This window comes from Ceratotherium simum, chromosome 11 (genome assembly GCF_057802395.1).
Source record: "Ceratotherium simum simum isolate JZ-2026a chromosome 11, ASM5780239v1, whole genome shotgun sequence".
NCBI lineage: Eukaryota > Metazoa > Chordata > Mammalia > Perissodactyla > Rhinocerotidae > Ceratotherium > Ceratotherium simum.
This window is the reverse complement of record NC_141910.1, coordinates 66,816,010-66,841,860: the sequence shown is the minus strand read 5'-3', so window position 1 is coordinate 66,841,860 and position 25,851 is coordinate 66,816,010. Positions and strand designations below refer to the sequence as shown.

At 45.3% G+C, this 25,851-nt stretch overlaps 1 protein-coding gene across 4 annotated transcripts in view; it reads left to right on the top strand.

Moving 5' to 3' along the window:
• The first annotated feature begins 483 nt into the window (after window positions 1-483).
• Window positions 484-25,851, top strand: part of GREB1 (growth regulating estrogen receptor binding 1) — a 142,745-nt gene continuing 117,377 nt past the window's right edge. For 2 of the 4 annotated variants that reach the window (XM_087437132.1, XM_087437134.1), the window contains exon 1: window positions 484-696. The gene's annotated coding sequence lies outside the window, so the exon portion shown is untranslated. The remainder of the gene's footprint in view (window positions 697-25,851) is intronic. The other 2 variants (XM_087437137.1, XM_087437133.1) reach the window with 1 other exon arrangement.

Sequence of the window (25,851 nt, the reverse complement as noted above, 5' to 3'; positions counted from 1 at the left end):
CTCCCTCCCCCGCTAAGGCCCCTGTGGCTGGAGGGGCTCCAGTGTGGCCCCGCGGGCAGGTTGGGGGTGTGTGTCCGAGGGCGGGACGGGGGCCGCTGCGGAGAGGAAGTCCTCGCGGGGAACCGAGAAGAAAGCCACCGTTCCCGAGCGCAGGCGGCGCACGTCGCCGAGTGCGGGGCACTCGGGTGGGGAGTCCGTTCCGCCTTCGGAATTTCATCAGGAGCGACCCGGGCAGGCGAGGGGCTGGCGGCGGAGCCGCAACCGGCCTGCCTGGGGCGCGGGGACCGGGCAGGGGTGAGGGCATTGCGTCCTCGGCCGAGACGAGGCGGGCCAGGGGAGAAGTGGGGCGCGAACCCGGACGGGAGGGCGCGGGGCTCGGCTGCGGCCCGCCTCGCCCCCGCGTCCGGGCGCCGCAGCGCCCTCCCCTGACCCTTCCCCAGCCCGGGTCCCGGGCGGCCGGGCCCACCGCCCGGCCCTCCTCCGCGGTCGGCCCGAAGACCCGGAGAGGTGGACTCCGGGGGGCGGCCGGTGTCAGGGGTCGAGTCCTCGCTCCGCAGATCCGGGCTTTGCCGCGCGCCCCCCGCCCAGCCGGAGCCCGGGAGCCGGGGGTGTGACCCGGCCCGAGGCTGGGCTGGCCCTCCGACGGCGGCGGGCGCACCGGAGCGGGCAGCGTCGGCGCGAGGACAAAGGGCCGAGGTAAGAGCGGCCCCGCGGACGGCCGCCGGGGGCGGAGGGCGCGGGGCTGCGCCGGGCGGGGCTCGGCTGGGCGGGCGGCCGGGCTCCGGAGCGGGGCCGGGGTGGGATCCGCCGGGAAGGGCAGCCGGAGGGAAGGGCGCGCGGGCGTACCGGGGCGCTTCCCCGGCTGGACGCGCGAAGGAGGTGTGGAAGTTTCCGGGTTCAGCCCCCAGGACGTGCGGGGACCTGGGTGCAGCTGCCTCGTGTGTGTGTGTGTGTGTGTGTGTGTGTGTGTGTGAGAGAGAGAGAGAGAGAGAGAGATCGCAGAGTTAGAGAGAGCGCGCGCGTGCTGAGCGCTTGGCGCAGCGCTTGGCACATGGTGAGCGCTCCATAGGTGAGAGCTATTAAAAATGACAATGACGGTAATAAGGACTAGTTTCACGGAGCATGTGCTTGCGTCGCTGTCTGTGTCTATGTATCTAGAAAAACTGGAGCCGGAGGTGGCAGCCACAGCTCCCAGCACTTGGGACAAGGGAGAAAACGGGGCTTCTTTCCAGAACGGCCCTGGGACCGTCTTTAAGGGGCCCCTATACTTGGAAAGACTGGTTCAGGGGAGGGGGGGGCTAAGTAGCTGGATCCCAGTTTTGGGTCTTAGGAACAAAGGCTGCTTCCCTGAAGTCCAAGAAGGCGTGTTTGTGTGTGTGTGTGTGTGTGTGTGTGTGTGTGTGTGTGTGTGTGGCTGGCCTCCAGGGCGCCAGGCCGGGGTGGAGGCCAGGACGACCCGCCATTCATGGAGAAGGATGCTGGGCCATTTTGCTGTCAACTCTCTCTTGATCCCTGGTCATGAAGACCAGCAGAAAAGAGGAACTACTTAATTTGTATACCGAAGCTTTTGTTTAATAAACTTTTGTTATAGACGTAAGTGTTATTTCAGGGCTCGAAAGTTTTTTTTTTAGTATCTCGTTAACAATAAATGTGTAAATTTAATTTGAATAGAAACTTTAATTTCCAGTGAGAGCATTTCTGCAATTAACACTGGGTGTTAGACATGGGGGGAGGTGGAGGTCTGCGTTGGCGGGGGTGGGGGGCTGGGGGGGTGGGGGGGTTAATGTCGCCTGGTTTGCAGCACTTTGTAGGAAAATGTTATTGGAAGTTTTAAAGGCCAATTAGAATCCCACCTCTAACTATCTTAGAATGTCTTAAATCTCTGGGCAGATCTGAAGAATTCTTGATAACCAATCCATTGCTTCCAGGGCGCTGTCTTTGGGCTTGCTCAGAAAAGTTTGTTTCTAGGAAACAAACACCAAATCTAAAATGTGAAACAATTAAGTGAAGCACAGGCAAGGAGATATTTCTACACGTCTTTTCATACTGAAATCTGGTTCGTTTTAAGTTTGCAACGTGGTCTGTGACATTTTCCATTTACCCACCGCAGTGGATGGGGTGGGTACTGCTGTTCATTCTGGAACAAGTTTTCTTTAAGGAGTAAGAAGTAAGCTCAGGTTGAAACTGAAATTCCATCCTGGCTTTTCTTGTTATTGCAGATGGTTTAAATGGTTTATTTGTGTTTTAAAATGTTTTTAGTTAGTGAAAACAGCCATTTGGACCAATACCTGTAATCTTTTACTGGGTGGGTAATTTGAAGCTACACTTTACATATATGTATTTTTGTCTTGTCATTTTTAATAGGAGAGTTTATAATCTTATAGAACCTGTCTGAAGGTTTCTATGCGTACTATGAAGTGGATCACTCTTTCATTTAGTAAGCAATTTACTGAACTCCTTCAGCATTGTAGATGTTCTTGCAAGTACTACCATTTTGCTTGCCATTAGAAACCCCCTTTCTTAGGAAAACTGTGTCCAGTTTGTGGATTCAGCATTTGACTTGTTTAGAGCTTCCAGGGTTTTCAGAGGCTAGTTCAAAGTAGAGCTAAAAAAAGGTTGAAAAATCAGAATAAGAGAGACTGTAACTTATAGAGAGAGGGCAGGCCCCCTGCCCAGGCATAGCCATCAGAATTGAGAGGGACCAGGACCTTTAAACAAAGGCTGTGGTATGGACACTTCATGTATTAAGTGCAACTCGCTTTTAATAATCTCACATTCCTGTGTCCAGCATGCTTCAGTGGTTCTGTTCTAGACCTGGAAAGGAAGCCTCTAGGGCTTTTGTGGGGGTGACTGACCATTAGGGCTTGCCGAGGGCAGCTCATGGAACGCCGGCCTGGCCGTTCCGGAGGGCCCGTGGACCTCTAATCCCTTCATAAAGATTCCAGACAGTTAATCTTCTCAGCTCATATACTGCTTAATGGGCACTCTTGGCTTTGGCTCAGTTTCTGGCTATACAGATAAATTGTAGTACTTTAAAGGTAATTGCACTTAAAAAAACAGGATGGGGAAGGCTAATGTAGAAGTAATATATATTTGTGACATAACAGTTTAAGAACATACGGAAGAGTTAAAAAAAAATCAGAAATCTATGATCCAGATGATTACTGTTAACACTTCGGTATATTTTTTCTGGTATTAAAACTAAATTGTATATGTTTCTAGCCATTGGTCAAAATTATATATTATATGATATGTATATATTATGTCATTTTGTATCTTTTTTCATATAAAAGTTATGTTATGAGTATTATCATTATTTCTTGGAAATTGTCATTTTAAATAATTTTATATTGTATTGTGTGGATAAATTGTAAATTAACTATTTCTCTAGCAGATTCTTACGTTTTTCATTTTACCTGTACTTTTGATGTTTTTTCCATTTTGATAAAACATCACTGATTGATAGTAATACCCACTTCTAAAATTTGACTGCTCTTAGAAAGTGGCAAAAAAAAGTTTAACTTCAGGATAGAAAGTGGAAAAGGATGCTGTCTTGCTTCACTCTTCTTAATCTCTTAGCTCACTCTCTTAATTGTCTCTTATGCCATTTATTAGTCTCTGTAACACAATAATTTGTCTTTTATTTACTCTCCCCCCCACCCCAATTATGGGCTTCTTCAGGACAGAAATTTGTGTCTTAATTTTGTCTGAATCCTTCTAGTGCCCAGCCAAGGCTTGGCATGTCAAAATATTCTGTTCAAAATATTCTTTTGGGAGGAGTATACTCAGGGGCTGTGTGGGAAACCTGAGTCCTCTCAGAGATGTGCAGTGATAAATCTTGGTCCAGCTGATTCCCATTACCTTTTCGATTATGGAAAACTTCAAACATCTGCCAAAGGGGAAAGATAGTATAATGAAATTCTTCGTGATCATCATCCAGCTTCACCAGTTATCAACATTTTGTCAATTTTGTTTCTTCTATCTCCTCCCTTCCCACACTGCAACCCTACTGGATTACTTTGAAGCAAATTCAAGACATTATAGCATATCATACCTCTGTGTTTTTTTTACGATGAGTTTACCTTAGAATCCAATGAGAAGGGCATGTCTTTGTGGGGCTCAGCGGAAGGAGGTGGGTTTGCCAGGAGGCTGTGTACCAGAAAGGCCCTGAGAGGGAACCTGCCTAACTTGTTCGGTTTTGACCTTGAGAGGCTTGGTTCTCCTCTCTGTTGCAGGGTCTCATCTGTCACCTGAGGAGCTTGGCCTCAGTAATCTATAAGCTTCCTTACAACTTGAACTTTGTTCAAGCTGAGGTCCGCCTTTTAGTCTAGTGTGGTAGTTCTCAAATTGTAGTCTCTGGACTAGCAGTTTTGGTATCATCGGGGAACTTGTACAAAATGCAGCTTCTCAGACCCCTACCTAGACCTACTCAAAAACCCTGGGGGTGGTGGCCAGCAATCTGCCATTTAACAAGCCCTCCCGGTGATTCCGCTGAGCAGCCAAGCTTGAGAAGCACTAATCTGTGATGGTAGCTGAGAGATCTGTAAGCATCTTAAAAAAACGAGAAACAAAAACCTGCTGGAAACTGTGCGTTTACCTGTCATCCAGCTCTGAAGGTCAATCCAATGTCAGACTTCTTCCCTTTGTGCAGAACGACATTAACTGTGGAGTAACTGGAATCTTTTGTGAATCAGGAACTCTGATTATAGTTGCATGCTCTTGACTCAAAAAGATTTGGGAAAGAAATTATTAGATGAAATCTTTCTGAACTGGGGTATATGTAGGCAATTTTCCTTAAAAAAAAGTTGAGAACCACTTCCTGTGACACACCATGTTTTGTAATTACGTACTTATTTGTTTGATGTCTCATCTCCCCCTCCTGAACTGTGAAGGATTAAGTCTCCTTTGCTACCCGTGTGCCCCAGCACCCAGCACAGTGCTGGTCCATAGTAGGTGCTCAGTAAATATTTGAGGAACCAATGAGCTTTTGTTCTTTAGGGAACTTAGAGAACTCAGAATAGAGAGCCAAGCCTAATACTGGTAGAAACAATTAGAGAACAATTAAGGGTTCTACTTTGAGGTCTTGACTCCGGATGTAGGAGAATTTGAGACAAAAGGTCATTTAGTTTTGTATTTGTCAAATAAAAGTATCTGTTATGCACTTGGAAATGTCTTAGACTCTGGGGAGAAGCGTGGAGGGCAATACAAGAGAAGAATAAAACTAGGTGCTCATGCATATAAGAGTATTTCACTGATTCACAACTACTTTTCATTCCACTGCTTTTAGATGCCAGAGTTAGCTGAATAATAATTATTATTATAGCCACTACTCCTTGGGCATCTACCATGTAAAAGTATTTTTATGCAAATCACATAAATATCTGTTCCCTGATATGAACTGATGAGTTTTGCATTTCTATATTTAACAAAATGAATTTAAAATCATTGAAATCTTCATTTGTAAAAATTTAAAACAGGCTTAGAAAGTTGTTTCCAAAATCTAAAAATCTGCAGTCTGTAAAGGTAACACATGTTTTAGCAACAAAATCTCATCATTTATTTAATGCATAAATATTTATTGAGTACATGCTATGTGCCGATACTAGTCTAAATGCTGGAGATACAGCAGTGAACCAAACAGATGATTCCCACTCTCATGGAGCTTTACGTTCCAGCAGTAAGACTGCCAGTGAACCTCTGTGCTATCAATGACTGTCATTATCCTTCCTTGTCTCCATAGAAAATATGGGAAAGGTTCTGTTATCCAAGATCACAATCTGGCCACATATAAGCTGTGGTATGTTGCAATCCATTGAGAGCAGGTGGACAAGTGTGGGTGCTCTGAGCTGTGGGATCCCCTGAGCTGTGGGATGACCACTGTTTCCTCATGATACCTCTCCTGCCATATATGACACGTGCACCCAAAGTAGGTACCAGGGTCAATCCATTACCAAGCGTTAATGTATTTATGATTTTTAAAGTAGGGGATATGTAATAATGAAGATCCAATATTGCCTTCTTGCATCCCCCATATTAGCTCTGGCTGTCATAACAAAATACTGTAGACTGTGTGGCTTAAAGAACAGAAACTTATTTCTCACAATTCTGGAGGCTGGAAGTCCAAGATCAAGGTTCTGACTGATATTGTTTCTGGTGAGAGCTCTCTCTGTCTTGCCAGATGGCCGCCCTCTTGCTGTGTCCTCACATGGCATTCCTCTTTGTGCACACTGGGAGAGAGAAAGTGGGAGAGCCCTCTGCTATCTCTCCTAATAAGGACACTAACTTTATCTGATCAGGGCCTCACCCTATTCTTAATTTATCCTTAACCTTAATTACCTCCTATAGGCTTTGTTTCCAAATACAGCCACACTGGGGGTTAGGGCTTCAACATATGAATTTTGCGGGGACACAAACCTTCAGTCCCTAACACACACCAAAGATTGCCCCCTGAGATGAGGACACTCAGTTTTGGAGGTGCAGTTAGAAGGTTGGTTTGCAAGAGCACACAAAGGCTCCCAGCACTGGTTTGGGGGGCTTCGAGGAAGAGTGGGACTCTTCTTCCCATAGCGGGTAAGGCTGGAGCACACACAGATGACACCTATGTTGTCGGTGATCTTTTTGTGCCTGCTGTGGAGACCGAGTGTGCACACACCCCTATGCCGGCCCGGGGCAGTGCACAACGAGGTTCTTACCTGTAGGTGTTTGTTGGTTGTTGGTGGATAGTTTTGGACTGGAAACATCACGTAAAAATTGCTAGGAAAGCATGTGCTTCTGGATTCGGGCGATCAGGTACATTCCCTGGCACCCTAATAAGATCTACCACCATTATTTATACATTTCTTAAATGAACTGGTTTATTTTGATGTTGAAGACACTCACACAGCCTACCCTTTAAAAGATGATTACGATTAATGTTCTGTTCTTCTGGCTTGATAAAAGATTCTCTTCGTTCCCTGTGGCTCTGCTTCATGCCAGACGTTCTTGTCTTCTGTTAGACCTGAATGCGGCTCAATTTAGTAGGAGACACATATCACAAGAGCCCATCTGGGCCTTGGATTTACGAGGGCCTCCTTGCTCTTTAGAATTCATCATCCCCATGTTTTAGATCGAGAAGCTATCACAAAACTTGTCAACTGCAAAACTGGGACCAGACCCTCAGACTAGATGTCCTAGGTGTGAGGGAGGATCCGTGCGGGCTTCTGTGTGTATCTTGGCATCCAGCATTCACTCTGAAGGTGTGTCTATACAGGTGGCCATCCTACTGCATTGCTTTCTCAGTTTTGCCACCCCAGGGTGATCCTGCAAGTCATGGGTTAGGAATAAAATGGAAGCCCAAAGGGAAAACCTGGGCACTGATTGTGCAGCCAATTCTGGCACCCCTAGTAAGATTAAAAAATTACATACTGTTTAATTACTCGAAAGCATTTAAATAACAGTAACAGGGTCCTGCAAAGTTATCTTCATTATGGGCTCCAGTGAGTTTGGTTGTGGTATTAAATTGTGCGAGTTTCACAAAGTTTTCATTTTAATACTGTACACTGGTTCAACCGTGACAGAAATATAACTTTGCAGTTACTTAGTTAGATCCGTGGAAGTAAACTGCAGTCACAGTAGATTTGCAAGTTGTCAGATTGAGTGGAACCCAGTGTTCCTTTTAGTGATTACAAGTGGGGCAGAATTGATGGGGACAAACAATTACGTAGCTGCTCTGGGCCAGGTTCTGCATTGGGTTGTACATATGTTATCTCATTCAGTCCTCACAATTCCCCTGTGAGGCATAGGTATTATCATTCCCATTTTGTATGTAGGGAAACCAAAGCCCAGAGAGGTTCAGTAACTTGTTCAAGGTCATATAGCAGTAAGATGCTGTAACAGGATTTGAACACACGTCTGTCTGACCACAAAGCTCTACAGCTCTGAAGCCAAATCTTGGCATCAAAAAAAGTCTATGTCCGGTCTATTAACTTTCCAAACTTTCATCTGTTTCAGGTTAATTTCTATGTGGACTTCTCATTTGTCTGCCATTCAATCTCCCCTTCTCTTGGCCCCTGAGCTGATCAGAGTAACAGCCATATCTCAGGATAAATGTTCTGCCTTTTTCCTTTCTATCCTCTCTCCCATTTCTTTCTGCATTTTCTCATAGACTATTATGGGAGATTATCCTAAAAATCCTTTGGCCTTCTCTTTTACTAAGATATGTTTGTCAGTTTTGCTTAGAGAATTAGGCATTCTGATTTCTGTAGCTCCAAGAGAGATTCTTTGCCTGACTATGTCCAGGATGCTAGTTTGACTTTACCTTTGTCTTCTAATCACAGCCCTTCTCCTGTTTATTCATGGCTGTTTACGGCATCTGTGAGAAGTGAGCAGAGGAGAGAGGTTCTTGGTTGAGCAGAAAGCCAGAACTACTGTAAGCTCACATCACTGCAGGTTAAATTTTCTTCTCCAAATTTTAGTTTGAGAGCAAATTCAGTCAGTTTGCTTGATCAATAAATCCATATTAAATACTTACTCTGTGCCAGATGTTGCGGTAGGTGTGGTGAGGGACACACACAGGGTATAAGCCGTGGACCCTGTCCTCAAGGGGTGGTTTATAAACTATAGAGATTTAAAGTATTGCTGCTATCCTTACTAATGGCTATAGACATGGTAAAAGTTTAGAAAAAGTAGAATTTTGGCTGGTATGTTTGGGGACTTAGGGGAAATGAATGTGACTGAGAGAAGAAATGAGCAGTTACTGACTTTATCCTAAGCTTAAGTACTTTACATACGCTGTCTCCCTTACTCCTTACTTGGTAGAGTATTGTACCCATTGTAAAGATGAGGAAATGGAGGTGCAGAAAAGCCAATGGACTCGCTCAAGTTTACATGGGCAGCAAGTGGTGGGGCACCCGTTTTTGTCTGAATGCAGTGTGGGAGTGGTGGCTGGACAGAGCTGGGCTGAGAAGATGGGCTCATGGGGATGGTCTGGTCTGAGGGTGCTCCCAGCACTGAAACCATTTTCCGTGACTTCTCGTCACACAGACTCATGAGACTTTGGGGTTGTAAGATATCTTCTGGATCCTCTAGTTTGGTCCACGGACCAGCTGTGTCAGCATTACCTAGGAAGTTGTTAGAAATGTAACTTCTTGGGTCCCTCTCAGACCTTATGAATCAGAATCCCTGATGAACTTGTGTGTTCAAAAGCCCTCCAAGCGAGTCTTATGTGTGCTAAAGGTTGAGAAGCACTGCTCTAGAAGCTGCTAGAGAACTGCCCTGGCAAGAAGTCAATGGAAAGATCTTTGATCTAGAAACTGGAGTCCATTCCTGACACAGCTGCTGACTTCTGGCTTCTTTAGTCTGCCTTGTCCTTATATGATGATAACCCTGAAGCTGGTTAAATGGGGGTGATCTGAGTGGCTAAGCTAATGGGAGTGTGGTTAAGAGCTGGTTGTCTGGAGTCATGCAGACCTGACTATATTTGGGCAAGCTACCTCATCTTTTCTAGGTCTGTTTCTTCCTCTGTAAAATGGGGACAGTGATAATATGGACCTCATAGGGTGGTGGCAAGAATTCAGTGTGTTACATATCAGGTGTTTAGGACTTTGCCTCCCACATAGAAAGAACCCCAAACTTCTTATTGTTACTATTATTGCATTATCACCCCCAACCTGTCTTTGAGCCTGGCCTTGGAGGTGCTTTCCAGAAGGGGTGTTCAGTTTACGCTGTCACTCACACCCCTTGCTTGGTTTCTGTGGTGATTACGCTGGGTCATTGACCTCTTGGGAAGAGGGTTCCCCCCTGTGACATAGACTGGTATGCATGGGGCTTTGGGCCTGTAACATCATCTGCTTGTCTCCACCTCTTTCTTTAGAGATGTTGCTCATAAGCTGTGTTCTTTGAGCATCGTAGCCGGGAAGCAGATTGGTGGTTTTGACAACTGGCTGCTGTCATTTACTAAGCTCCTACTTAGTGCCAGCATTTTACGTCATCCCTAAGCCTCGCCACAGCCTCAGAATGTAGGGACTAGGATACACATTCTACAGATGTGCAAACTGAGGCCCAGAGATTTCCCTGCCCGGCAGAACCATATGAAATTGCTGTTTTTGTAGATCAAAATGGTATAATATTGACAATTTCGTATGGTTTAATCCAATACTGTTATCATACTAAATAACTGTTTTTCACAAACTTAAAAAAAAAATGTTCCCAAGGAAATATTCTCATGTCTTCTAACCAAAGTAATACCCAAAAGGACACAGTAGAAAAATGGGCTCCTGCACTTTCCCAAGCACTGCACGATATAACTCACTCAACCTCACAACAGCCTGATGAGGGAGGTGAGTTTTACAGAGGGGGAAACCGAGGTACAGAGAAGTTAAGTAGCTTGTCCAAGGCCACATACCCAGGAAGTGGCAGATGTAGAATTTGGACACAGAAAGCAGTCTGGGCCCAGAGTCTGAGCTCTTAGCCTCGTGTGCATTAGCCTCTTGAGTCTCAGTTCGGATTAGGTGCTTTTTCTCAGGTAAGCGGGATTTGGGGTGTTGTGGAATCTGGATGAATGGGGAAAGGAAGGGCACTTGCCTCCCTGAGCACCTCCATGACCCTGTGCTAGGTGCCGTGTGCACCCTCTCAGCTAATTGCCACAGCAGCCCTGTGACTTACAGAGCGATGGCCCCATTTGACGCATGAGGGAAGCCTGACTCTGAGAGGTTATGGAAGTTACAGCCCTGGAAAGCAGCACGGCTGGATTTCAAGCCTCCATGGGTTTGACTGCAGAGCTCTGTCTATCCTCATCCTGGGTGCTTCTTCCCTTTCCTCTCACCCCTCCTACGGTGGAGTTGCTGCTCTGATTGTTTTCAGAATCCAGTTTCCTCCCAGAAATGCTCAATCTCCTGCTCTCAGTCTGTTGGGACCAGGCACTGGCCACTGTACGCTGCGCTCAACTCGCAGGGATGCAAATGCCTCTCAGATTGGGGCTGGGGTCACCAGTGGGGTCTTCTTTCAATGATTTGATCACCATGGAAGGGAACAAAAATGCTTTGTTGGATTTTAACTCCCTCAGTTTACATTTATTTGAGGTCATTTTTGTGGGTGAAAAGGAACAGGCTGAGACTTGGCCCTTGGATGCTCCCTTCTAATCCCCATTAATATTGTATAAAGCTTGCAAATTCCCCAAGAGATTTCTCACGTGGAGACAATGGTAAGGAACAGCAATGTATCTTCCGCAGCCCTCTCGCCACACTCGAATGTCCGATGAACAAAGCAAGCAGTCCGGGCAAGAGCATTCTCTACTGCTCGGGTAGCGTAGTGCGTAAGGCAAGTTGCTAGCAAGATGAGTATCTTTTAAAAAAGGCTAATCTGTATTATTTATTTTTAATTAGGATTTTAATTTTGAGATAATTGTAGATTCACATGCAGTTGTGAGAAATAATACAGAGCTCTCATGTACCCTCCACTCTGTTTCTCCCAATAGTAACATCTTGCAAAGCTATATACAGTATCACACAACGCTGATACATCAAGGTACAGAAGTGTGCCGTCACTACAAGGATCCCTCGTGTTGCTCTTTCAGAGCCACAGCTACCTCTGTCCTACCCCTGGCCTCCCCAGCCCGTGACCCCTTGCAATAACTGATTTGTTCTCTAGTTCTATAATTTTGTGGATTCAAGAATGTTAGATAAATAGAAATTATACGGTATGTGATCTCTTGAAATTGGCTTTTTTCTTTTTTAAGCATAATTCCCTGGAGATTCATCCAAGTTGTTTTTTTTAGTTTGTTTTTGGTGAGGAAGGTTGGCCCTGAGCTCACATCTGTGCCAATCTTCCTCTATTTTGTATGTGGGACGCCGCCAAAGCGTGGCTTGATGATCGGTGTGTAGGTGCATGCCCGGGATCCTGGCCCGTGAACCCTCGGCCACCGAAAGGGGAGCATGTGGACTTAACCACTACACCACCGGGTCGGCCCCATCATCCAAGTTGTTTTGAGTATCAATAGTTCATTCCTTTTTATTGTTGAGTAGTAGTCCAAGCTACGGATGTACCACAGTTTAACCATTAACCTGTCAAAGGATATCTGAGTTGTTTCTAGTTTTGGGCTGTTATGAATAAAGCTGGTATTAACATTTGTGTACAGGTTTTTGTGTAAATGTTAAGTTTTAATTTCTATGGGATAAATATCCAAGAGTGCGATTGCTGGGTCTTATGGTAGTTGCATGTTTAATTTTATAAAAAAGTGCAAAACAATTTTCCAGAGTAGCTGTACCACTTTACATTCCCATCATTAGTGTATCCAGTTTCTCTACATCCTCAACAGCATTTGGTGTTGTCACTATTTTTTATTTTAGCCATTTTGATGGGTGTGTAGTGATATCTTACTGTGGTTTTAATTTGTGTTTTTCTATTGGCTAATGATGCTGAACATTTTTTCATGGCTTATTTGCCATCTGTTTATTCTTTTTGGTAAAATATTTCTTCATGTCTTTTGCCCATTTTGTAATTGGATTTTTTTTTAATAGTTAAAGAATATTTTCGCTACTAGGCCTTTGTTGGATATGTGGTTTGCAAATATTTTCTTCCATTCTGTAGCTTGTCTTTTCATCTTCTTAACAGGGTTTTTTTGCAGAGCAAAACTTTTTAATTTTGATGAAGTCCAGTGTATCAACTTATACTTTTAAGGATTGTGCTTTTGGTGTCAAATCTAGAAATTCTTTGCCTAGCTGTAGATCAGAAGATTTTCAATTGTATTTTTTTTGTGAAGGTTTTATCTTTTATGTATAAAAGTCTGTGATCCATTTTGAGTTGATTTTTGTATAAAGTATAAAGGTTTAGGTCAAGGTTCATTTCTCTGCCTATGGCTATGCTATTGTTCCAGCACCATTTGTTGAAAAGGCTATCTGTCCTCCATTGAATTGCTTTTGTGTTGATTTCTTTTAAGATTTTAAGAATTGGTGCTTTTTATTATCAAGTCAATATTGGGCCACAAAAGTGCCTAAAGTTTACACTATAAATTTGAGGTGCTCATATAGATAATTCTAGGCTTCATGAGATCCATAAGGATGGTTCAGCTTAGGGACACTGTAGGACTTGATGGCAGTTGAGTGGGGTGTGAGCCAGGTGATTCTGGGTAGGTGGTGGGAGGCTGAGTTCCTGTGGAGTTTTGCTGCTGCTGGGCAGCTGGCAGCCTTTCTCTCCAGGGAGAGGTGGTGACACGGGGTGTCCTGGGTCAATCTGGGGCACACTGACCTGCGGGGTGGAGTTGACCTTGTGGTTGGCATGGGCATGACCGGATTAGGCTCCCACTGGTCTCCTCTGTCAGCTGCAGCCCTGCCTGATCTCTGACTTCAGCTGTCAGCTCCTTTGAGGTCATCTCCAGCAGCTGGCTGTTTAAAAATCTGTGTACAGAACACACAGAACTCCAGTGCAATTTTGGGAGTGTGGGTTTACATTTTTTAAATTATCGTTGTTATTTTAAACTTTTACTTTACACAAACATGTTTATAGGAGAAAAAATAGAAAGCATAGTTAAAATTTATCTGTAATCCCCATACCCTGAGATAATCCCTGTAAACACAAATTGATTAATTTTGGAATGAAGATTGTCTTTTTTATGAAAGCTCATTTCTTTCAAAAACTCCACTCTTACTCCAGCTGAGCCATGAAGACCCAAAGATCATTTGGAAAAAATAAAAAAAAGAAATTGTTCTCTCATTGGCTGAATCTGGAGAGAGGTTTTGACCCTGCTGACCACGCCACGAATGCAGCCTGTGTGTGAGTGCAGAGGTCAGCGTCGGCAAGGACAGCGGTACCAAAAGGTGGGAGCAGGAAGGCTGGCTGCAGCCAGGACTGCAAGAATCATCTTTTGTTTCCACTGCTCGGCTCTCTGGGGCGATGGCTGAGGACATCAAAGACATGGCTGAACACTGTTATCTGGCCCTGTCCTTTGCCCCGACTGTGTAAGGGGTCTCCCCACAGGGAACCCTGGAGAGCAGAGCCCCGAGCCTCCATCGTGCTGTTAATTCCAGGCAAGAGCTGATCAATAGTAATTGCATTAGCCATTTACATCAGTCTTTCTGTTTTTTCTGAGGAAAATTTATTTATGTACTTATTTGGTGAGAAGATTAGAAAGCATTTTCTTCACATTTCAAATGTTATATGTGTTAATTGTAGAAAACTTATAAAACACAGAAATATACAATACAACTATAATTCCTCCACCTAGAAAGAGCTATTGTTACTATTTGGGGAAATTCTTCTTGTCTTTTTTTTTTTTTTTTTTGTGAGGAAGATCAGCCCTGAGCTAATAACATCCATGCCAATACTCCTCCTTTTTTTCCCCCTTTTTTGCCCCAGTAGACAGTTGTATGTCATAGTTGCACATCTTTCTAGTTGCTGTATGTGGGACGCCACCTCAGCATGGCCAGACAAGCGGTGCGTCGGTGCGCGCCTGGGATCCGAACCTGGGCCGCCAGTAGTGGAGCGCGCGCGCTCAACCGCTAAGCCACGGGGCCGGCCCCCCTTCTTGTCTTTTTAATGTACATATATAATGTAAATTTTACAAAAAATGCTATCATACTGTGCATACAACTTCCCTGAGGGTGTGCTAGGATCCTTTAACCATGTCATTATGTAAATCTTCTACTACACAAATTTTGATATCTGCAGAGTATTCTATCATATATCCTGTTTACATAATTTCTTTACATTTTAGAATTGTTGCTTTAAAAAAATGAAAGTGGTATTGTTGCCTTTTCTGGTTAGTAAACAGTTCTTATTGTAGCAACTAAAACATTGTATATAAAATATATAAAAGTTGCTTATAGGAACTTTTCAAAAGTATCATTAAAGTAACAGATCGTTACTTTATTAGTTCAACGGTTCCAGCTGCTTAGAAAAGGGACCCCCCCCCCCCGGCCCCGCCCCAAGACTCAGTTGTGATGAGCTAATAGTGGGTACTTGACATCTTTACAGCAGAGAATGGATACTGGTCAGCCTTCTACCACACCGGGCACCTCTGTGGGAGAAAGTCTGTGTAAGGAGGACAGAAGATAGGTCCCTGGTGCATTTTCCTAGGCCAGCTTTTGGCTAAGAAACAAAGAAGCGAGAAAGCAGGGAGAGCACTGGCAGACTACAGTTTGATCTCAGTTTTAGCCTGAGAGGTAAGAAAATTTAACAGCTCATGAGATACCATCTCACTCCCCATTTTCAGCTGTGACATGACTTGGCTGTGATGCAGGGCAGAGGTTTCAGGTCCCATCTCAGAGTCTTAGATCACTCAGTGACAGGCTCTGTCTGACCACAGGGCACTATCATCGCGTGTTTACTTGTGCCTTCCTCCCCGTGCTTGCCTAGCTCCTTGAAGGCAGGAACCAGGGCTCCATCATCCAGCACCCATGGGACCCAAGCAGAGTGCCGCAGCCTCCTGGAACTGGCTAATGAACACATTCAATTTTTTCATGAAGGGACACTGTTTAATGCAGCAGTGTTCCCTATTGACTTTGCATTTATTCATTTTTTTCCTAAGCTCTTTTGAGTAAATTGCTGCAGTGGTGGTGGGGAGCTGAGAGGGAAAGGGATGTGACTGGGAGGAGGGCGTCTTCTTTCCATCATGGGATTCTTTCTATGATGGGATGTGAAGTATTGAGACGTGTTTCCTCTCTCTCTGAGTTATTTTGACCCAGTTCATTAAAGAGGGAGGGTATTTTTTTTTTTTTATTTTTATTTATTTATTTATTTTTTTTGTGAGGAAGTTTGGCCCCGAGCTAACATCTGCCAATCTTCCTCTTTTTGCTGAGGAAGACTGGCCATGGGCTAACATCCATGCCCATCTTCCTCCATTTTATATGGGACTCCACCACAGCATGGCTTGCCAAGTGGTGCGCCGGTGCGCGCCCAGGATCTGAACCGGCGAACCCCGGGCCACCGCAGCAGAGCGCGCGCACTTAACCACTTGCGCCACTGGGCTGGCCCATGGGAGGGTATTTTTAGATTCTATTTTGTATTATACTTTTTAGGAAGATAATTTTGAGATGTGCCCAACCAGCAACACATGTGAAGTGCCTATTTCCTGCCAGGTTTGCTCCATTTTATTTTCAGGACTCATACTCTTAGGATTCCCTTTTTATTAATGTTTGGGCTTAATTGATTTTTTACTTATCAGAGCCTGGACTTCCTTTTAAATTTACAGAACCAGTACAATTTGGGACCTTCCTCACTTCATCTATTTGCTCCTTTAATAGTTTATCCCAATAAAGGCAGTAATTACAAATACAATGAAAATATTTACTGACCACAAACATTGTACCAGGTCCGTCATCTGTATCTCCATCTACCTTGTGTATTATTTTATCGGTAGCACTTCTTACAGTGAGGCATGTAGGCTGAATGAGTACATAGTTTAATTATGATAACAAGCCCGTGAGGTAAGTTTTATGGTCTCCATTTCACAGCTGAGGAACAGAGGCTGTGAAAGCCTCAACGACAAGGTCATGCAGCTCGGAAGGGTGCAGCTGGGATTCAGCCTGAAGTCTGTCTGGCCTCAAGGCTGTGTTGGTGCCACTAGGCTGTCCAGCCTCCAGAGGGTCAAGCTCCGTGGCCAGTGCTGGAAAAGAAGGGGCCACAGCACTGCTGACTGTGAAAAGAAAAGATTTTCAGAGGTTTAAGAGACCTATGTGCTAGCTGTGTGGGCCTAAGAGATGCATTTCCGTGTCTTGGCCCCCCAGCTTGGATAGAGGTTTCACATGTGCCTTAGGTCAGAGATGACCCCCCAACTCAGACACCCTTGTGGTTTTAGTTTCTGGAAGATGTCATATATTCTTTTATTGATTTCCTCAGAAATTCTAGTGGCCAACTTTTGTGGGGGGGGGGGAACGTTAAAAAAAAAAAGAAAAGGGTCAGCCCTGATGGCCTAGCAGTTAAAGTTCTGTGCTCTCTGCTTCGGTGGCCCAGGTTTGGTTCCCGGGCACAGAACCACACCACTCGTCTGTCAGTAGCTGTGCTGTGTCGGTGGCTCACACAGAAGAGCTAGAAGAACTTACGACTGTACACAGCTATATACTGGGGCTTTGTGGAGGGAAAGGAAGAGGAAAAAAAAGGAGGAAGATTGGCAGAAGTTAGCTTAGGGCGAATCTTCCCCTGCAAACAAAAGCCCCAAAAACAGAATTTTCTTAAAAAAAAAAAAAAAAGATAGTGGTGTTTTGGGTCACTATGGGGAACGAGCTCCTGAAAACCAGTGGCAGGAGCTGCTTTCTATCCTCAGTAATTCCTGATGTGGTGGAAACAATGAGAGAATCACCAACAAGCCAGGAAATGACAGTGTAGCAGCACCCACCACTTATTATCCTAAAATTCTCTTTCAATCTTGATAGGCTTTAATAGAATGATATTTTCTTCCAATTAATTTTAATACAATATTATTTTTGTGATGATTAATCAAAAACATTTCCAAATCTCTGTGTTATATGTAATAAGTTTAGAGAAAGGTACACACATCAAGAATATGATCAATAATAGACCTAGCACCAGAATATTGATTTTGTCCTTGAGGAAATCCAATAATAACAAATCAATACATTATAACAAATGATGAAAGTGTTCAAAGTTACTTGTAAGCAAACATTGGAAAGAAAGCAATAGTAAGGCATGTTGTAATAGTTATTAAATTAGGGAAAATGATAGTATTTAGTGTTGGGAAACCTTCATGGTTGATGCAGGGGTGCAGAGAGACAGAACAATTTACTTATGGTTCTACAACGAAGAAGTGACAGGCTGGCATCAAAGCTATCAGTCACGTTTGCTTATTGCTACAATAAATATTTCTTAACATCTGTAGTGAGTCAGGCATCAGGCACAGACTGGTGAGCCAGCACATGTGGACACTGTGCACATGGGTGTTAGTTGAGTGATGCAGTTAGACTTTATCAGAGAATCCCTGAATGGACAAGGAGGGATATACTTGGATGGGAAGAAAATTCCAGGAGAGCAGAGAGCGAAGAAACCTGACCTAGACTGGAACTTGATCTGAAGATGAGTTGGAGGGAACTGCGAGGCTGTGGGGAGGGGGTTTGCCCTGACCCAGGAAGCAGTGCAAGAGCATCGGAGGGCTCAGCCCGTGTCACAAGTGGAGCGTGGCTGTCTGGAGGGCGGGAGTGTGCAGCCGGGTGGGCAGGTGGAGGCCTGCCAAGGCCAATCTTTTAGGGCTTATATAGATGAGAGAATGTAACCGCAGAGCAATGGGAAGCTGTTGCAAGGGTTTAGGAGGGTGGGGTGGGAGTGGGGTGCAGTGGTCAGGTCAGTGAGGCTGACCCCCGATTCTGTGCCTTTTCCAAGCTACCTCTGAGAACTTGATGCAATCTGCGAAGCTTTCTTCCAGGTCTTTGAATGCAAAAGCAGGTGGAGCTGAGGGGGCTGGGGGGCCCAGCCTCCAGTTTTCTAAGCTGACAGCCAGGTGTCCTTCCTAGATACCACCAGCTAAGATTTAGCCGTGTAGATTGGGAGTCAGTTGTGAGCTTTTTCAGGCAAAGCCATGATGGGATTTCCATCGTGACTTTCCTCTAACGCAAGACTTGTAGCTTTGCAAGAATTCGAGGCACCGAGGACCATTAATGGGGTGACCTCCCTCCTCTTGCTTACACACACCCTCCCCATTTGCAAGTCCAGCAGAGTCCTCTATCTTCTAAGAAACCTCCCCTACGTTTGCAGATGTTCGCTGATCTCTCTCTTCTCTTTTTGAAGCTTATTGTCCACACTACAGAATTTGGGGGAAAGACAGTATTAAGCATAACAACGTTGACACAGGCAAGTCCTAAGTCCTCGGTTAGGCAAGCCCTTCCTTGGAGTAGGAAGGGTTTCCCCTTCACTCCCCAACTCTGCACGCTTTTGTGACCCAAGCACCTGGCAGGCACTTGATGTGTTACATACACCTGGGGAGACGCCAAGGCCTGCTTCTTCCTTTGCTTTTCTCACTCCATCTTCTTTGATGAGTCAAGGAAGCATATCAGAGGGTCTGCATTTATAGATCCTGAAACTAAATTCGGATTTTCTGACTCTCCGTCCAGTTCGCCAGCGCCCAGTTGGGCAGCACAGAGAGCCCCTTCCTCCCTGTCTTCTCCCTTCCCTCTGTTGGTTGTGTGTGTGTGTTGGGGGGGCGGGGGCGGGGTAGGGGGACATCTAGCACCTGAAAGAGGACTGTCTGGGATTCCCTTCCGTGAGCAGAGGCGAGCGGAACAGGGGCTCCACGTCATTCACTCTCTCAATCCTGTTCCCAGGGTTACGGGGGCTTGGTCTTTGGGCACGGACGTCTTCTCCAGACTGTCAAGTGCGTGCATAATTAGAAGATATATGTCTGTGCCCTCATCTTTGGCTCATTTGGTAGATTATATTCATTTAATCCTGAAAGGGTCAACTGGGAGAGGCGTGTATGTCCACACAAGGGCCTTCCTTTTTCCGTAAGCCTGGGGTGGCTGTGGTGTGTTTAAAAATAAATAAAAATTTTCTCTTGTAGCCACAAATGTGTGCAATGTACACCATATACATGTGAGAAGATCTTTTCTGAAAATATAATATGAACTTATGTGCTGTGGATATTCTTATATATTTGATTCCTTATGTGGGCAGGGATGGGAATCAGGAGTTAGGCAGGATTTAGTCACTGATTTCCTTGGGCTTCTTTGGATGGGAATTTCCTCACCTGGGAAATGAGGGGGTGAGATTAGGTGACCTAGGTTCCTGCTCAGCAATGCCATTCTTTATGCCTGGCAGGAATATTTCTAGCCACGGCCAATCATCTGGTGCATTATTCTACCAGTCCTTGTTTGAGTGTGGATGGTGGCATCTCCTATCCTTGTGAAACATGGGAAGACAGACGGATATGTAAGCAGGTAGTTAACATACAGCCGAGCCAGGGGTGCTGTGTGTAGAAGGGTTCTCTGGGCACTGAGCGGTGGGCACGTGTTAATTGCCTAAGGGGAACCAGCCACACTTTGTCATCAGTAAGGCCAACGATGAGAGCCCCTCAGACCCATGAATCAAAGCTTCTCTTCCCGTGATTGATCTCCTTGGCAGGCCTTCCTGCACATCTTCCCCAGATCCAGTGGTGTTTTGTTAATTAGGTGATGAGAAACCTACTGTGGCAAATGGAGAACACCAGGGGTTGAGTTGATGTGTTTATCTTTTCATTAGGCCAGATGCCTTTGCAGTTGGTTAGGAATTAGAGGTGGGTTTCCCTGAAGTAGATGGAAATAATCATGTAGTCCTCCCTCTCGCTCCTTTGTTCATTTATCGAAAGTTCTTTATGCTTAAATGTTGTGATATGTGCTGGGGTGGGAGGGGTGGAAAAAGAACAAGGCCTGGGGCTTGCAGCGTGGTTGGTAGTAGAAGGGGGTAAAATGCCGTAAAGGTATTATGGAAATGCAAGGTGAGAAAGAAGCCTTCTGGGTAGCAATGTCACAGAGAGCGCCGTGGAGGAAGGGCCTCTGAGTTAATACTTTAAAGGGGTGTACTATTGGGACGTGTGAGGAGGAAAGGACATTCCCGATGGAGGGAGCTGAATTTGAAAGTCAAGATGTTTCTTCTAAAATTGCATATTCCCTGAGTATCTCCAGTTTAGCCTTATAGATAGGGTTGACGATGATGGATCCTCTGGGGTCCCGTTTTCCCATACACGTAGAGCGGTTGGACTGGGTGATTATCAAGATGTCATCTCAGGGCAGGAGTCTGTTCTCAGGTGAGCAGATTGAGACAGGGCAGGTAGAACAAGGAGGAGACCAGCCCTGTAGCTGCTGCTGCTGCAGCCACTTCCAGCTCCGGGGCGTTTGGTTCTCGATATGCGCCAGGCATAGCGCTAAGCATTTCACACTCCTTGTTCTGCTCCTAACAAAAAACTTGCCACAAGGCCTGTATCAGCCCTGTTTTACGGATGAGGCCATGGGAGCCTGGGGAGGTTAAGTAACTTGCTCAAGAACATCGAGTATGTGCAGCAGGTTCAAATCTAGGGCTCCTGACTCTATCCGTTCTGTAGGTGTGGAATCCCCCATTCCAGTAGTCCAGACACCCTGCCATGTGCTGCGGCAGAATGTGCTGGGGACATAACACTGATTTTCAGAACTTTCAGGATCAGATATTTGCCCACTTGAGCCATCTCCTTAAATTGCAAAGTACTTATGTCACTTTATATGTTTTGCATGAATCAATCAAACAGTATGCTGATTTTTTTTTTGTGAGGAGGACCAGCCCTGAGCTAACATCTGCCAATCCTCCTCTTTTTGGCGAGGAAGACTGGCCCTGGGCTAACATCCGTGCCCATCTTCCTCTGCTTTATATGGGATGCCGCCACAGCATAGCCTGACAAGGGGTGTGTCGGTGTGCGCCCGGGATCTGAACTGGCGAACCCCAGGCCGCCGCAGGGGAGTGCGCACACTTAACTGCTTGCGCCATCGGGCCGGCCCCCAGAATGGGCTTTTTGAGCGTGTTCTCCCGCTGTCCTTCACCCAGCACAGGGAAAGTTTGTTTCACATCCATCCTGACGTCTTTGGATTGCCACTCCTACTTTTGTTTGGGTAGCTGCCTGAACAAGAACACACACAAACCTTCCAGGAACAAACAGTCATTTTCCAGGACAGTATAGTCTAAATCCATATTTAGAATGAAAGAAAACAAAATAAAACAAAACATCCTTTTAAAGCCAACATAAACTATAGAGATTTGGCTTCAACCACGTTGAAGACGATTCTTTTCTAGATCCACACTGCTTCAAATCATTGTTTGCCAGGATAGAATCTCCACTTACCATTGTGTACCCAACATGTCCTTTGAGGCTGTCTTCTGGAATACAGAGACTCTGCCCGAAAGATGAATCCAAACTTTTTCCCTTTACTGTTGGTTTGCCAGAAATTACCATTTCCCCCCAAGTCCAAAGGTTCTGGGGCCAAATCTGCTTTTTCTCCTGTAATATCTTTTATTTTAAACATAAACAAAAGGGGATATTATAATGAGCCCCCATGAATGCATTCCTCTTCTTAAAAAATTTTGTTTTATCTATAACCCCCCCTCCCCCAACAAACAGTTTTCTTGTCCCTACTGGATTATTTTAAAGCAAATCCCAGATATATCTTTCATCCAAAAATACTTGTGTGTGTATATCTAAAGGTATTCTCTTTCTGAGAAACCATCATCACACCTAAATAAAAAATTAGCAGTAATTCTTATTTTCCCAGATATCCAGTTGTGTTCAGTTCCCCCTGATGTTTCATTAATGTGTTTTTGCAGTTGGTTGGTTTGTTGCAATCAGGATCCAAACAAGGTTCATATATTAGATTTTTTGATAAGTTTCTTAGGGCTCTTTTGATCTATAACAGTTTTTCTTTTTTTTTTTTCTTGCCATTTATTTGTTGAAAACACCAGATCATTGGTCTCTTGCAATTCCCTACTTTCTGGATGTTGCTGATTGCCTCACGGGTCTGTCATTGAAGATGTGCCTCTGTCCCTGTATATTCAGTACATTGGTAGTTTGATGTTGAGGCTTGATCAGATTCAGGTTCAATGTTTGGCCAGAGATGTCCAAGTGCCGATGTGTCCCTTACATCACCTCACACTGGGAGGCGCATTGTGTCTGGTTGTTCCCCTTCATGATGCTCCCATCGGCCAGTGGGTTCAGGGATTGTCAACCTGATCTATCCATTTAAAAATTCCCCGTCAGCCTTTTGGCATTGGATTTAGCCACAACTGAGAGTCAGTGCCAAGATCCCTGATTTCATTAGAGGTTGCAGAGTAATATCCTAATTTATCATTCCTTCTTGATTTATTTGCTGGAATTCTTTAATAAAGGACTTTTCATCATCAACTATTTGGGTCCCCCAAAATACAGTTCATACAGGAAAGGCTCTTTAATTTATCCACCAGTTTTCAGAAAAATGAGTTGGTTCCATAGCATCCTCCAAAGCCAACCAATGAGTGGGTTTTTTTTAGTATTGTTATGAGCATACGGATTTTTAACATATTTAGTGTGCTTAATCCAATGAAGTAATTATTCTTCTTGGTGCTCAAATTGCCCGCCTCTGGCCAGTGACAGCCCTTCATGTCGGCTCCTGCAGGCCCAGCTCTGCAAGGCCTGGGTGCAGGGTGGGGCTCACCTCCTCCCTGCAGCCTCTTTGAGAACAAAGCTTTTCCCTGGTGAATGGCCTTGGGGAGCCAGGCTTGGACGAAAGGACAGCAGAAGCTCACTCTCTCCACTGTCCGTCAAACATCTTTCTAGGGGTTGTAGCTTTTTTGGTGTTACACCATCATCCCCATCTGAGCTGAGGCTCAGAGAAGTTAAGTTTTCCCCAAGACGACAAAGCCAGTGAAGGCAGAACTAGGAATCCAACCCAGGCGCGTTGGGTCTACATCCCTGAAAATCATCAGTGAGAGACTAAGAACAGGCCAAGGATGGCATTCCAGGTAGAGGGAAAAGCTTGGGCAAAGGCATGGAGGTGAGATAGGCGTGTGAACTTGGGCAAGGTTGGCTAGAACCAGGGCAAATTAGGGGTGGAGTGGAGAAGGCGAGAGGTCCTACCTAGATCTTGGAGAACCTGGATGCCTCCCTGACGAGAAATCAGAAACGAAATCTGAAGGTGACTCAGATCGGGAGGAGAGGCCGCTGAAGGTTTTACTCGGGTGAGCAACACTTGCTTCTGGGTGCTACCTCTGTCACTAGTACTCTCCACCATGTGCTTCCTCCTCCTCATCCATTGACTCATCTGCTCCCTTCCACCCCGAGACTCCGAGCTTCTTGGGAACAGGGACCATTCTTAATTAAACAGTGGGCCCACGTCTGGCCCTAAACGCGCTCTTCATAGATGCGAGTTTCTTAACAAGTATTCTCAACTATAAGCTGGGGTAGTAACAAATGGCCCCATCTCTTAGGGTTGTGGTGGGGATTAAATGAGATAATACACCCCCGATACGTGGCCAGCGCCTGGTCCATGGTGAGGATCTCCGTAGACATGGCCGCTGTTACGGTCAGTGAGAATTGCCCCTGCCCATCACTTTACCATTTGTGTTCCTAGAAAAAAAAAATCTTGGTTCGGTCTCACTTGCTCTCTGTTACCTGCTGATTTCTAGCCTGCAGCTGGTGGAATTTCCATGGCACAAGGCAATGGAGTTGTATTCGGAAACAGTGCCAGAAACGCAAAGGCTTTTTTTTTTAATTGAAGTGAAATTTTATATAATATAAAATTAACCATTTTAAGGTGAAAAATTTAGTAGCATTTGGTACATTCACAGTTCTGTGCCACTGCCACCTCCAGCAAAGCTGCCATTAAATTCTTCTATTTTCATTAAAGAAAGTTTTGGGAGGGAGGGGCACAAGTACTAAATTTCTATGAATTGGAATTAAATTTTTGTATTTTTTATATTTGTGCTGCCCACTTTTTTTCTCCCTAAGGTGCCTCACAACACTCTGCTTTGCAACCCCTGTGCCCCATAACCTTCCGGCCACGTTAGGAGGCCTTTAGGCCACGTGCCCTGCCCCCAGGCGCTGCACTGACCTCTGGCTCCTGTGGAAGCGCTCATTTCTTAGAACCGTCATTTAATTTAGTAGAACTCGAAGAAAGAAATGATAAATTTTATGGGGCTGAAGTAGTGGAAGAAGCAACTCTTCTCCTATAAATAAAAATGAATCCACTCAACAAATATTTATTGAGTGCTTACTGTGTACTCTGCCCTGGGTATTTAGTAATGCACTGAGCAGTTGTGACTCCTGCCAGGATTTTCTCGGCAACATCAGGGCGAGGGGTGATTTTTGTGCTTCTTAAGCCTCTAGAGCTAAGATAATCTGGAGCTCCTAGGGCTGAGGCGTGTAGGGGAGCACCCTGCTCGGGTGGAAGGTGCCGTGAGCTTGGAGGCGGGAGCCTGGATTGGGATGTCTGCTCCCTCAGCTCTCACAGGAACAAGGTCCTCAGCCCCAGAGCCTCTTTCCCCACGTGACAGAGGCGCGCAGGCCTCGTGTCTCACAAGGCTGTCCGCAGGCTCATAACAACAAAGCTGTGCCCGGCACATGGTGGGTGCTCAGTGACCCCACGCTGGATCTGAGGGTCCTCGCAAGAAAAAAATGAAAGAACTGCCTCTTCCCAACAACTCAAGAGTCACAGCTCAGCTAGTTTTATGTTTTACTTAAGTGAATATGATTTAAGATTTCTAGACAAAGATAATCAGGTCAAAATGACCCTCCTTCAGTTGCTGGAGCAGCTTCAGCAAAGGAACCCAGGAGCTGTGGAAAGTTATGGATTCTTTCATCACCTCGTCTGCCTGGGAATGGAGAATTTGATAAAGTCAGAGCTTCTCTGTTCTTGAGCTGAAATGACAAGTTTAAAAACAATAGGCTTAGGGCTGGCCCGGTGGCTTAGTGGTTAAGTGCGCACGCTCCGCTACTGGCAGCCTGGGTTCGGATCCCAGGCGCGCACCGACGCACCGCTTCTCCGGCCATGCTGAGGCCGTGTCCCACATACAGCAACTAGAAGGATGTGCAGCTATGACAAAACTGTCTGCTGGGGCTTTGGGGGTAAAAAAAGAGGAGGATTGGCAATAGATGTTAGCTCAGAGCCCGTCTTCCTCAGCAAAAAGAGGAGGATTAGCACGGATGTTAGCTCAGGGCTGATCTTCCTCACAAAAACAAACAAACAAAAAAATAACAATAGGCTTAATTGAATCTGATTGTTTTCCTGTTTGTGATTCATAAACAGGACTGTGTAAGTGGGCAGGGCATGGTTCCAGAAAACTCTGCAGATTAATCAAAATCTTTTTCTTTTCCCAAGGAAGGATATTTTTTTCACCTGTCCTGGGAGTCTCTTAGGGGTCCACGGCTCATCTCCCTGCCAGAGAGGGGAGAACGTCTTTAACTTG